General features: G+C 45.0%; 1 protein-coding gene across 7 annotated transcripts in view; it reads left to right on the top strand.

The window, feature by feature from the left end:
- Positions 1 to 13,831, top strand: part of ZFHX3 (zinc finger homeobox 3) — a 276,951-nt gene that overhangs the window by 69,428 nt on the left and 193,692 nt on the right. The window contains exon 1 of one of the 7 annotated variants that reach the window (XM_047712133.1): positions 12,341 to 12,467. The exons of the other annotated variants lie outside the window; for them this stretch is intronic. The gene's annotated coding sequence lies outside the window, so the exon portion shown is untranslated. Of the gene's footprint in view, positions 1 to 12,340; positions 12,468 to 13,831 lie in introns of those variants that run through there. 7 annotated transcript variants of the gene reach the window in all.

The following is a 13,831-nucleotide window of genomic DNA, read 5'->3' as shown; positions in this document are numbered from 1 at the left end:
AGCCTCTGCTCCAGAGCCACCCCGCTCTCACCGGGGCGTGTTCCCACATCCGTGGGAGGCATGGGGGATATTCTTGGTTCACGCAGAGGTTACAGAGTGGCTGTAAATGGACATTCATATAGAAGAAGAGGAAATTACTGTAGTCAGGGCTCTGGTGCAAGGGCTTTAAAAGAAGGCCATAAATTAGTCATAAGCGCTAAGGAAGATGGGATTCTATTTCTAGGGCTGGTTTATTTTGAGGAGGGCATCAGGAGAATCCATAGGTAAAGAGAAACTGGTCAAGTCACAGAAAGATTTGGACTCCTGGGCAGGTTAGCTGCCTGTATTGCCAGAATTCACCTCCTCTTGGACTTTGAATATTCCAAGTTACACGTTTGTCAAGTAGGAGGCTGAACGAGAGCCCATAGTGGAAGTTGGGTTATTTACTTATTAACTACTTTGCCCCATTGCGAGTCGCGCTTTGTATGTGCACACTGAAATGGCATGTTTGGATCTCGTTGAACAGTCCTGGTTACCCCTACCTAGAACATTCTGACGTGATACCTCATGCTGATGGTTATTGTAAAGGAAATGGACCAGACTGGGAGTGTGTAGACAGATGTGGAGGGTTGGTAGGCACCTGAGAATGAAGAGCATATGGTTATGGTGGGTTGGGGCGGGCGGGTGGTGGGGGAGGCTCTGACCTCGTGGTGGAAAGAAAGCTGCGGGAAACTGGAGGAGGTGGAGGAGGAGGAGGACCATGGTGGGATCCTCGTCTGCATAGCAAGTGAAAAGAATATTCTTTACCTAGAGGCCGGTGTGAAGCACTAATGCATTTAATTGCTCTGCAACAGGACGTCGTCCCCTTGCCGTCCAGCCAGTCTTCACGTGGGATGTTCTTCAAGGTCCAGGCCTCAGTTGGGTCCACAGTGGCCTGTACCTGTGTGGTTTGTAACACCTAGTCCTGGAAAGCTGGCTCCCATGGAGGTGTTGGGCAATTGGGGCCGGCCGGCCGCCAGCTTCTGATGTGGTTGGCTGCCTGGCTCACACCTCTTAGGTGCTGGCGAGATGGCAAGATCGAATGGCCCCAGGCTACCATGGAGGCGGGCAAGATGCCACCACCTTCCAGAGCTTTCTCTTCTCTTTGTCTCAGGAGCCCAGTGGGCACAGGCTCTGGTTTTCCAGTTCCTTAGGCCAGCGACCTGCCATCACAGTGAGGCTTCAGGCTGGCCCACCTGTGGGATCCGTTGGGTGAGGTTGGGTGAGGTTGGCTTAGCCTGGCTCTGTTCATTTGATGAAAGGAGCTATGGATCTGGCAATTTCTATATCTATATCTATCTAACATTTCTAAGTGTGCATATATATGTCTGTGTGTGTGTGTTCAGTATTATTTGTCCAGTATCTCCTGTTAGATAAAATAAAAGTGTTATACACATATATTCTTTAACTGCTGTTTCTCTGTTGTTCCTATGGCTTATTTTGGATATCTGTGAACTCTCAAATGCAATACACTAGTGTGGGAGTTTTTTTCTGTCTACTGCTAACATGTCCCACTGAGCACTATCCACAAGACACGAGTTCTTATGGCATCAAGGACCTTCGGCTCTAATTTTTTGATGATGGCGAAAGAGAGGATTCAGCCGACTCACAGAGCCGAGAGGGGAGGCTGTGTGGACCCTAAGGAGGACAACTCATCTGACTTTCAGGGACATTCCCGCTTCTGTGTGCTCATTGTCCCCCCCCCCCTTCTCCAAAAGGGTCGTACTCATTTCCTATTGATGCTATAACAAATTACCATGAACTTGGTGGCTTAAAGCAACATAGAGTAATTGTCTAACGGTTCTGGAGCCCAGCAGTTGGAAATCACTTTCACTGGGCTGAAGTCATGGTGTTGCCAAGGCTCCTTCCTTCTGGAAGCTTGGAAGGGAGAATCTGTTCTCTTGCATTTCCTAGATTCTGACACCCACCCATATTCCTTGGCTCACAATCCGTTTCTCCATTATACCACCTCTTGCTTCCATCATCATGTCTACTTTTGTCTGACTCTTCTCTTGCATCCTCCCTTTTTTTTTTTTTTTTTTAACCTAGTTCTCTTGAGCTGTAGGGACCCCTGTGATGACATCAGGCCCACCTGATACTCCTTCCCGAGATCCTTTGCCTGATCCCATCTGCAGAGTCCCATTTGCCATGTGAGGTGACATATTCACAAGTTTCCGATTTTTAGGACATGGACATCTTTGGGGGGGGGCCGTCAGCACAGGGGTCCTGTGGAGGAATTAGTGCACTTGACAGAGAAGGAAAGCCCCACGTAGCCTGGAGTTGGGTGGCAAGGGGAGCTAAAACTACACTGAGTGTTCCTGTGAAAGCTTGAAGCAGTGTACCTGTTCTGGCAAAGGATTTTTCCTTAGGAAGGGAGGGGAGGACTTTGAGAGGAAATTTGGTAGCCTCTCTCCTCCACAAATAATGCAACACTGTTTTGTTAAATTGTAATGTGGTGAGGCACCAAGAGTAGTCTTTGAGGGAGAAAGTGTTCATGAAGGTTTCCTGAGGAAGAATCCAGGCATTGTAAGAGTGAGAGCAAAGTTTTGGGGGAGTCTGAGGGCACTTGAGAGGTCAGCTGCAGGGTACAAACAGGCAACCCATGATGGTGGGTGGGATGGCGGCCTTCGCTCTGTGCTCCTTGTATGACCTCTCGGCCAGGTGCCTCCCCTACCTGAGTGGCAGGTCTGTGACGTGTTGTCAGGAATGGTCTGTGTGTGCTCAGGTGGTATGTCCAGTCACTGGATGATGACTTTTTTTGGCAGCCTCAGAGGAGAGCATGTGCATACTGCGGGGATATGTTTCTAGAACCATCATGGAGACGTTTTCTACCAGAAGTGCAATTGCAAATGATACTTCATTCTTTGGCCAGCCCCTGGAAGCATTATTTTGAACTCTGGAATCTCCCCTTTTGGGTGGGAGCAATTAAACAACATTCTGGAGGAATGTGTTTGGGTCTAGGTAAGGATCATAAAGGCACATTTTTGGAACAAGTATAGGTAGTTGGTTGCCATCCTACATGCCAGGATCTCAAAACTCGAGAGAAAGTGATTTTTATCACATTCCTCTTTTTTAATATCCAGTTGTCAAGATTATGGAAAAAAAAAAAAAAAAAGAGGTCCCAGAAGCACTTTGGAATGGACGGAGGTCGGTTGCTGCTGGAGCTCCCGGCCCCTGTCAGATGCTGGCCACGGGCACCGGGCCCTGTCACGGTGCAGAGGTGGAGCTGAGATGGGGTTGAACAGGACTGTGAGACGCTCGCCTACTCTTAGTTGTACCTATTCCACGAGACGGGGTGGTGGTGTAGAACTGAGATCAAGTTCTCAGTCAGCCATGACCACAAAGCACAGTTGAGAAGACTCTGCTGCTTCATGTGCATCGTTTTTAAGCGGCTCCGGCTTTGGGTTTGTACCTTGCCTGTGCCTTGTGCACCATCACCAAGAGCTCCTAGCACTCCTTTCCGTGAAGGCAGTGTTCCCGTCCCGTCTCCATGGGCCTGCGAGGCAGCCTTTGGCGTCTCCTCTGTGATAGAAACCCACCTGGTGCTCCTGGGATTCATGCGGAACACCCAAGGAACACCATAAAATAGCAGCCCGCTGGACTAAGTTTAAAGGGTGCCTCTTTTACACTATCCCAGCATTATTTCGGGGTTTAGCTTCACTTTTAACAACCCATCAGGGCACTTGTGATATTAAAATGTTCCGTCCTAGCCCCTTGTTCAGAGTAGAGCCCGGGTGCCAGACAGCCCGGACGACGGGGTGGTTTCCGAAGATGGACCTGGAGCACGTTGGCCGGCCCAAGACTTCTGGCTGCCAGCTCAGTCCTTTGATGAGGTGTCTAGAGTCTGCTCCCCTGAGAGGAGGAGGCCAAGATGAGGTGACCTGGTTCTGCAGGTCAGCAGGGGAGGTTCTGCCTCGGGGCGGTGTGCCGACTGCTCTGATAATGCAGCATTTTTGCTTTAATGCATCTTAAATGTGGATTATGCTATTAATTACTGCTGGACAAAAAGGGATTAGTGCAGCTGGCCTCCCTTCCCCTGTGCACTTTTACACTTCCCCTTTGCTAGGGAATGGCCAAAGGGCAGGAGTTTTTCCTGTCATCTGTCCTTTGTTTTAGCAGCACTGGCTGCTAAACCTTCTGGGGCTCACCAAGGCAAGGGAATGAATGGGGCACAGTGCTGAGTGTGGATCTCTGGCACGTGGGCAATCAGTGCAAGTGGGGCTGTTTCCTTCCCCAGAGTTGGGCATTCCTCGCCAGGCTCTGAGGGTGTCTGGATGGCTCTCCCCAGCAGGGAGAGTTGCCCTGTAGCCTCTTAGCTCTCAGAATGCCCTCACTAAGTACTCCTTTCTCAAGGGGCTGTGCTTCCTTCCAATCGGTGCTTTCAAGCCAAGTCCCAAGGTGCTATGTCCCATTAAGAGTTTCTTAAATGATCCAGTGAGGTGCAGAGGACAGCTCTGATTTCTGCTGCTAGTCACCTCCAGCCCCAGGGCCAGGGTAAAGTTTTGGTAGCCAGCCCTGAGTTAATTCCTTGTAATTGCAGACATTCTGAGTTCCTAAACTCTGCTATTACCTTATCCTTGCATATATAAGATGGTCTAGATCTTAAGCAATTACATTTTATGTTACGTATTATATAATATATATTACATGTTGTATTAATGACCACTGCTTGTATCTTCTCCGAATTCAGGCTAGTAGACTAATTTTACATCCATATGGAATATTTTTTTTAAGTAGATGAGGCCTTAAATAACATTTCTCTAGTAATACTCCTAGGAGTACATAACTTGGTACTGTTTGCTGTTACATATACAGCGCAGACTGTTGTGTGTGCAGGCAGGTGGCTGTTTACTGGCATCCTCATTATACGGTAGCAGAATATACACGATTTCCCTGTTGCCGAAACTAGAAAGTGGGAAACCGAGATTTCTTCAACATAAATTGGAAAACAGATGAATGGGTTTTTTTTTTTCTTTTTTAAGAAACCCGACATTGCAAAATTGGTGGGAAGGACAGTGGCATAATGTTTATAATGAGAAGTTAATTGTATTAATTTGGGATTACAGCTCATTTTTCTTTAATTTTTTAATTTTGTATTTTAAAGATTTTATTTATTTATTTGACAGACAGAGATCACAAGTAGACAGAGAGGCAGGCAGAGAGAGAGAGAGGGAAGCAGGCTCCCCGCTGAGCAGAGAGCCTGATGTAGGACTCGATCCCAGGACCCTGAGATCATGACCTGAGCCAAAGGCAGCAGCTCAATCCACTGAACCACCCAGGCGCCCTACAGCTCATTTTTTTTTTTTTTTAAGATTTTATTTATTTGTCAGAGAGAGAGGGAGAGAGAGCGAGCACAGGCAGACAGAATGGCAGGCAGAGGCAGAGGGAGAAGCAGGCTCCCCGCCAAGCAAGGAGCCCGATGTGGGACTCGATCCCAGGACGCTGGGATCATGACCTGAGCCGAAGGCAGCTGCTTAACCAACTGAGCCACCCAGGCGTCCCCCTACAGCTCATTTTAAATAATAACAGTGGAGAAGTCTGCAGCTACCAAGAGCACATGCGGAGTGTTCCTAAGATGGGAAAGGCTCGTTGAGGCTGAAACTGGGAATTCGACCACATTCTCAGCTGAACATTCTTGAATTCAGGTTTCAAAATGGTAGACCAGGTGAAACCTGATGAAAATTTTTTTTCTTTCTTTCTTTCCTTTTTTTTGGGATACTTCCTTTTCCTTGAAGCTCTTAATTCTTCTGAACTTGGAGGCTCCAGAATTAGAAATTATTTTTTCTTCCTCCCTTCTCTAGCCACAGATGTTTATCATTTTGGAGCCAAGTCTTGCTCAATGAACCCAATCTCTAAATTTCATCAAAGAAAGTATGGAGATGTACTTGGTTATATACTTACAAAGTCTGTCTGGGATGGTTTAATTCCATTTTTTGAGAGATGGCATTGCTTTTTAAATTAATCTTTAAAGAGGCAATACATGCCCATAATAAAATTTTCAGAAGGTACAGAGGAGACTTCCTCTCCCTCCCTTCCTGTGCAGTCAGCCCCACAATCACTCAGTCACCCAGGATCACCTGCTGTTGCATCCCTTCTAGGAGGTATGTATTTGGAGAGGGCTGTCACAGCATTATAAAATACTTTTTTCACTACTTAAATAGTGTTTTCTGCCTAAAAGATTTCTTTCCCCTTTGTCAGAGTTTCTTCATCTTCTTTCAGAGATGTTTTTGTCCTCTGTAGAATACTTAGTATGAAAACCATTAGGGAAATCCAGTTACTTGGAAATGTAAAAATATGCTCCTGAATCACTTGAGTCAAATAGGAGATGAAGTTACTGCCACAGAATCATTGGGAAATACTGAGAACTCTCAATACCTGAGTGTCTGGGTTATTGCCAAAGTTATACTCAGGGGCACATTCATAGCTTTAAATCCTTCTGTTACTACGTAAGAGAAAGTGAAAATAAGTGAATTAAGTATTCAAGTCAAAGTTGGAAAGAATAAAACAAACCTAATGAGATGTAAGTAATATTAACGAGTTAGAAAACAGGCAAAAATACTGAAGTTGGAAATCTGAGTGCTATGTATTTAGGAGAAAAAAAACTCAAGGAAATAGAGCAAACCACTATCATGCCTCATTAAAAAAGAGAAAACCCAAATAACACAAAACTAAAAATGAGTTTATGGGATGGAAAAAGAGTAGCAAATTATAAGTTATATTTGAAGTAATTATTTTATAACAAAAATAAAGTAACTTAAAATACAGCAGTTTTGAAAATCTCAGTTGACATGGCTATTCTAGGGAAATGACTCAGAAGTCTGAAACTTGAAACAAGGAACTAGAGAAGAAACTGAACATTTATAAAAAAAAATTGTTTCAAAAAGAACTCTGAATGCAAGCAGTTTAATGGATGAGTTCTTTTAAACTTTGGGGGACAAAATAATTGCCTGCTAAATAAACTGTTTCAGAGCATAGAAAAAGAGATAAAGCATTCCAGTTGATTTTTTTTTTTTTTTTAACAAAGCTAGCATAACTCTGGGAACCCAACATCATTATAAAGATGACACAAAAAGAGGTCTGAGGACTGAGCTCAGGCATGAGTATAGATGCAAAAACACCATATAAAACAGTTGCAGGTTGAATTCAGTGGTGTTTTGAAAGAATCATAACCATATACAGTTTATCCCAGAATTGTAAGAAGGGCTTAACATTAGAATGTCTGTTCATCAATCCATCACCTAAGTAGAACAAAGAAGAAAAACATAATATATATATTAAAAAACATTTGATCATTTTATATTCTTATTCCTCATTTGCTTAGAATTTAAAAAAATAAACTTATGAAGAGATTGTATTAATTTGATGAAGAAACCAGTAGCCCCCATGCTCCCAACTGGAAACTCACCGATAAACGGTGAGCGGCAGCAGAATGAAACTGGGAACAAAATACACATTGCCCACGGTGCTCATTTCTTTTTTCCTGCCTTATTGAATTGGCCAGAATGTACAAACCAAAGTCAAATAATGGTTAACAAGAAACAAAAATCATTTGCACATGTTGTTGTCTTCTTAGAACACCCATTACACATTTAAACTGAATTAAGCATAAGAATTCAGTTACAAAGCAAAATTTCAAAAATCATTAGCTTTCTCATGTACCAGGAAAACTCAGTTAGAAAATATTATAGAGGGGCGCCTGGGTGGCTCAGTGGGTTAAGCCGCTGCCTTCGGCTCAGGTCATGGTTTCGGAGTCCTGGGATCGAGCCCCGCATCGGGCTCTCTGCTCAGCAGGGAGCCTGCTTCCTCATCTCTCTCTGCCTGCCTCTCTGCCTGCTTGTGATCTCTCTGTCAAATAAATAAATAAAAAATCTTTAAAAAAAAAAAAAAAAAAAAAAAAAAAAGAAAATATTATAGAGCCATTCAATACGGTGGAATCAAATAGAAACGTGTTTGGTAAAGGTAGCATTTCAAATAAGTGAGAGGAATTAAAATAACAAAAGCTCACATTTTCAGTACTTCTAAGTGCCAGGCATTATGCTAAACACTCTCATAGGAACTTAGGTCATTTGATCTATGCAAGAAATGTGTGAAGTAGACACTATGAATAGCTCCATTCACTTGTGTTCAGAGAGTTTAAGTGACTTGCCTAGAGTCACTCAGACTTGAACGCTGATCTGATTGACAGCAAAACCGTTGGTCTCTGACACCGTGCTTTACTGCCTGTAACATTACACAATCTTGTATATTGTGCAATAAATTGTTGTAGCATACTTAGATAACCAAATAGGGAAAAAATTAAGATAGAGCCATTCCTCACAGCTTATATTACCATAAATTCCAGATATATTAGAGAGGTAAAAGGAAAACTGAAATTGTGAAAGAGCTATGAGAAAGGATAGGTTAATATTAATCTTAATGTGGGACAGGGAGATATATTAGACCTAACTCTTGCAGTGAAGAAACCATAGTAGAAAAGTCCGATTTACTACATTAAAAAAAAATTCTGTATGCTGGGCACTAACAGTAAAATTTAAAGACATAGGATAGACTGGGGAAAAAATGTTGAAAACCTATATAGTTGACAGTTTGTCCTAAATATCCTTAACATATAAAGAACTCTTAAAATCAGTGATACACAGTGATACACAAAGTAGAAAAATGAGCAAAGTGGGGTGCCTGGCTGGCGTCTTAATCGGTGGAGCATGTGACTCTTAATCTCAGGGTGAGGAGTTCAAGCCCCATGTTGAGGGTTGATATTACTCAAAAATAAAAATCTTAGGGTGCCTGGGTGGCTCAGTTGTTAAGTGTCTACCTTCGGCTCAGGTCATGATCCCAGGATCCTGGGACCAAGCTCTGTGTTGGGCTTCCTGCTCAGAGGGAAGCCTGCTTCTCCCTCTGCCTGCTGCTCCCACTGCTTGTGTGCTCTCTCTCTCTCTCTCTGTGTCAAAGAAGTAAATAAAATCTTTAAAAAATTTTTTAAATTTAAAATCTTAAAAATGAAAGCGAGCAAAGAATATGAATGGGTAAGAACAGTATGAATGGGTAAATAACTCGTATGAAGGATAAATTCAGGCTGCCCATTCCATTTGAAAAGTCAAATAGATAAAGCTCCTTGTTTTAACTTAGTTGATTACCAGTGAGGTTTTTGTTTTTGTTTTTTTCCCCAAACAAAGAATTTATTAGAAAGCAAAATACTCTGTTATGGTAAGGAGGTAGAGAAGTTGGTACACACTTCCTGAAAAGTAGTTTGGCAGTGTGTGTTGAACTTTAAAATGAGGTCTATTTAAATTTGTAGTTTTCTCACCATAAATTTCTGATTCTCTTTACTCTGTCCTGACTTTCCTTTTTTACCATAGCCTATGTTACCTAATAAAATACTATATAGTTTTTTAAAAGCTTGTGTTAGTCATATTAGTAGAGAGTCACCAGTGTGTGTTGGGGGGAGGCAGAGGGGAAGGGAGGGGACAGGCAGACTCTGCACTGATCAGGGAGCCCCATGTGGGGCTCAATCTCACGACCCTGAGATCATGACCTGAGATGAAATCAAGAGTTGAATGCTTAACAGAGACACCCAGGCGCCCTTAAAATACAACTTTTACCTTTGGTAACTTCAGTTGCCTCCCCTGCTAGAGTATTAGCCTCACAAGGGTGGGGATCTGTGTGTGTGTATGTGTGTGTGTGTGTGGTTTTTTCTTGTTTTTGTTTTTGTTTTTGTTTTTTTGCTAATTGTTCCTTAGTTTCTAGAATAGGACTGGTAACCCAGCCCCTTCATTTATAAAAAAGAAATCACCAGTTGCATGAAAGAAATTTATAAATAAAGATTTGATTATAGACATTTATAAGAGTGAAAAATGGAAACAATGTAAATCTCTCACAGGGGATTGATTTAAACTTTGGCGCATCCATATGGCAGATTCCTTTGTGGCTATTTAAAACTCCTGTCCCCTGGTTATGGATGTGGGAAAACAGTGATGTTAAATTAAAGGAGGCTGTGTATACCCTAGAACTTCAATTTAATTCTTAAACTACGAAGAGTCTAAAGAATATATATAACAGAATATTAACAGAATATATAACAGAATATTAATAATAATATTAAGCCAATATTATTGACTATTTCCAGGTAGTAGAAGTGCAGGCTACTTTTTAATATTTTGTGTTCTGAACTCTGAATAGTGAACATCTGTTACTTCTGTAATAAGATACACATATGTATAAAAGTTGATGAGACTGTAGAATTACTTGAATAACACTGGTCTGTGGCCACATCTAGAAGACTTCCGGAGATTATTCGATCTGGAGAATTAACAAGAGCCTAATTTAAAAAAAATTAGCAAGAATGCTTCATAAAATGTCCGTAGACTCCTTAGTCTTAAATATTTCTGACCTTGACTGTAAGTGTCCAGAGTGTGTATTCGTAAAAATAATGGAAATCTTAGTCGGTGATGGGCAAGCTTGTGGAATCTGGAGTTTCGAGAACACCTCTGGCCAGTTGAGGTTTCTTGAAGGAAGTGGTCTGTCCTCTTCCTGAGTGTTCTAGAATTTCAAAGTAAACTCAGTTTGTGCCTCAGCACAAGCTGGGAATGAGGATTTTCTGTTCTCGCATTAACCAAGAGGCCCACTGTCTACCTATTGTAACCCATCGCTGTGCAGAAGGACTTAGGGGGACAGGTGTAGGAGAAGCTGCCAAGTTAGAGGGTCATATGTCAAGGGGCTGATGGGCCGCCACAGGATATTAATGAACAGCGGCGTGCCGAAAGAGAAGGTCAGAGTTACTGAGGGGATTTTTTGGCCAGCAAATGAGAAGTATGTTGGGCATGTTTGGGCTGAAATTTCCCAGATCCCTGGAGTCATGTGGCATCTCCGCCAGTATTTGAATTCTGTCTGTGCTACTTTATGACTGTGGGTCTCAGTTTCTTTTTCCGTAAAAGGAGGAAGTTAGACTAGATTGTCTCCCAGCTCTCCTTTTAGATCTGACCTTCTAAAGGAATCTGATGTCTTATTTTAAGGCATGTGTTTCTCTTTTTTATTTTAAAAGTTTACTTATGTATTTTTAAATAATCTCTATGCCCAATATGGGGCTCGAACTCATGACCCTAAGATCTAGAGTTGCATGCTTTTCCAGCTGAGCCGGCCGGGCATCCCAGCTGAACACTCGAGCCAGGCATGCGTTTTAGGTGTCTGTGTTATCTGTGGTGATGGAGAGGCCCAGTGAGTGCTGTCACTTCATAGCTCCGGGGATGGAGACATAGGCTGCCTTGCTCAAATCCCATGGTAAGGGGAAGGGCAGCTGTGACCGGCGTGTCTGGCCTCAGTGAGAATTCCAGCCCTGCCGCTTGCTCGCCCAGACCTTCTCCTTTTCATTTGTGAACCCGAGGGGCAAGTGTTAGCTTTCTCTTGCTACAGAGCAAATTACCCCTAAACAAGAAACATTTATTATCTTGCGGTTTCTGTGGGTCGGGAATCTGGAGGGGACTGAGCTGGGCTTTCTGTTCTCAGGATCTGTCATGGGTGCACAGTGACGGCAACGGCGGGGGCTGCACTCTGACCTGAGGGCTCGGCTGGGGAAGGGCCTCCTCTGAGCTCGCTCGCTCACATGGTCGTGGGCAAGATGCGGTTCCTCCGGGGCCAGGGGGTGGAGGGCCTGCACTCCTCCTTGGCGGGAGGCTGCCTTCCGTTTGTGGCCACGTGGGCCTCTCCTTAGAGCAGCACCCGGTGTGGCACGTAGGCTCCATCAGGGAGACGGCAAGGTGGTGCAGAAGACAGAAACTTCCAGTCTCTTTGTAACCTCATCTCGGAAGTGACTGGCTCTGTTCGCAGTTAGAAGTGAGTCACTGTGCACAGCCCACACTGCCGGGGAGGGAGTTACAGCACTCTGCGACTACCCGAGGGGCCGGCCCGCCAGGGTGTGTAAGGACTGGGAGAGCTGGTGGTTTGTCGAAGGGTCGGGAACCTCTTAGGAGCTCAGTGTTAGCTCCTGCCCCTTCCCTGTCCCTGGTTTAAGGACAGTCTGCAGGGCGGAGCAGAGCCGGCAGGAGTGGGCTGGAGAGTGGTGAGGGTCTCATTCCACCATGCAGTGCGCCTGCAGTGGCTCCAGGGAAGCCTCGGTCGTGGGGTGCGTTGGCCGGCCTGCTAGACTCCCAGCTCCTTGCCCGTGTCTGCTGGGTGTGGCGTGTCTAGGGTAATTTGAGAGGGAAATGGGCGTTTGGCGGGTGAAAACGTCCAGTGTGTGTTTCCGTGGGTTAGACAGCTATTTAGGGAAACGCCCGGGAGCTCTTTGGGAGCCCGCGGGTTGAAACGGCCCAGCCTCCCCGAAGTTGCTCGCCTTTAGGTCTCCGAATGCCGCCACCTGTGAAGTTGAGGAGGCCTGCCTGGTACAGCCTCTGGTTGGGGACACTCCACTGGAGAGAGAGCCGGGTGCCAGACATTGCCACAACCCTCGGAAATGAGTAAGAAAAAAAATTGAAAAGCAGCGACCTCCCCCTAGAACAAGCCGAGCTTTGTGCAGAACAGGCTCCAAATATGAAAAGACCATTGTTCCCGGATGGCTTTTTAATTAATGCTCACCACTCACACCCATCAGCTCGCCAAGAAGAGCCGCCTCCTTCCTTCCTCTCTCCACGTGCTCTGTGCCTCCTGCTCCTCTCCCTGTTGCCTTGGGGACAGGTCAAGGGACCCTCGGGGATGGGAGGATGCCAGCAGACAGCATGGACAGAGGGTGGTTTCCTCTTTTCTCCTGCCCTCGATACGTCTTGCGGGCAGTCGTCCACCTGTTGGAACGTGGCCCTCTTCATTTCCAGGCTCAGGAGCCAGGCCTGGGCCCTGGGGGCTCCAAGAGCAAAATCCTGGCCTCAGCCGGTTCAGTTCTGCCTTGCAGGCGTTGCACGCACTTTCTCTTGCCTAAGCCAGGACTCGGGACTGCTTTCTGTGCATCTTAGTTTCCCCTTGGCTATACTGCTCTTTGAACTAAATCTGCCTACAGCAGTGTCTGGTAGTCGAGTGTCGCTTTCTAGAGCAAATCGTGTGGTCCTCTGGACGGGGCCGATGATGTGTCAGGTGGGCTTAGCTGAGAACCTTGTCCCTGTATTTTATCTTCCATGGAAACATTTTCCTTCTGTTTATAGCAGCTCCCAAAGTGGTGGGTTAGTCCCAAGTCTTTTTATTTTATTTATTTATTTTTTTTGGGTCCCAAGTCTTTTTGTGTCTTAGGATCCCGCAGACACAGCCTCCGTGGGTGATGCTCTGTAACTTTGTGTCTGGGGACATGGGTATCTTGTGCACCCAGGGCAGAAATCATTCAGTGTGATCTTGAGTTCACAAAGGAGTCTGTCACAGTTGAGGACACACCAACACAGAGACGTCATGTGGCCGCCACAGAGTTAACTACATACCATCGTGAATGTTCAACTTAGAGGGTTGCGAGGATTTTAAATTAAGAAACCCCAGGGGTCTAGTTGAGTAGTGGACGCGCCCTGGAGAGAAGATCTGATTGACTAGATAAGTTATACAGGATTCCTTGAAAATCTGTTCGTTCCAGGCCCAGCCAGCTTAACTTCTTGACATGTCACCCAAATATAATTGCAAATGCCGTGGGAAAGAATCTTGAAGTAGGGGTGGGTTCTGCAAAGTCTGTGAGTGGGAAAAACAAGCCCAAATTATTACAGCGAGGCCAGAGTAGAGTTCTGTTTTAGGTTCTCACCAGCAGAGGAGGCCAGGGCCTTAGGTCGCTGTCACTGGGTAGCCACCAGCCACGTGTGGCTGCCGAGCACCTAAAATGTGGCTGGTGTACATTGAGCTGTGTGGTAGGGGGAAT

Source organism: Lutra lutra, chromosome 17, assembly GCF_902655055.1.
Source record: "Lutra lutra chromosome 17, mLutLut1.2, whole genome shotgun sequence".
Taxonomy (NCBI): domain Eukaryota; kingdom Metazoa; phylum Chordata; class Mammalia; order Carnivora; family Mustelidae; genus Lutra; species Lutra lutra.
Note: the sequence above shows the minus strand (reverse complement) of the source record. Positions and strands in the feature narration are given on the sequence as shown.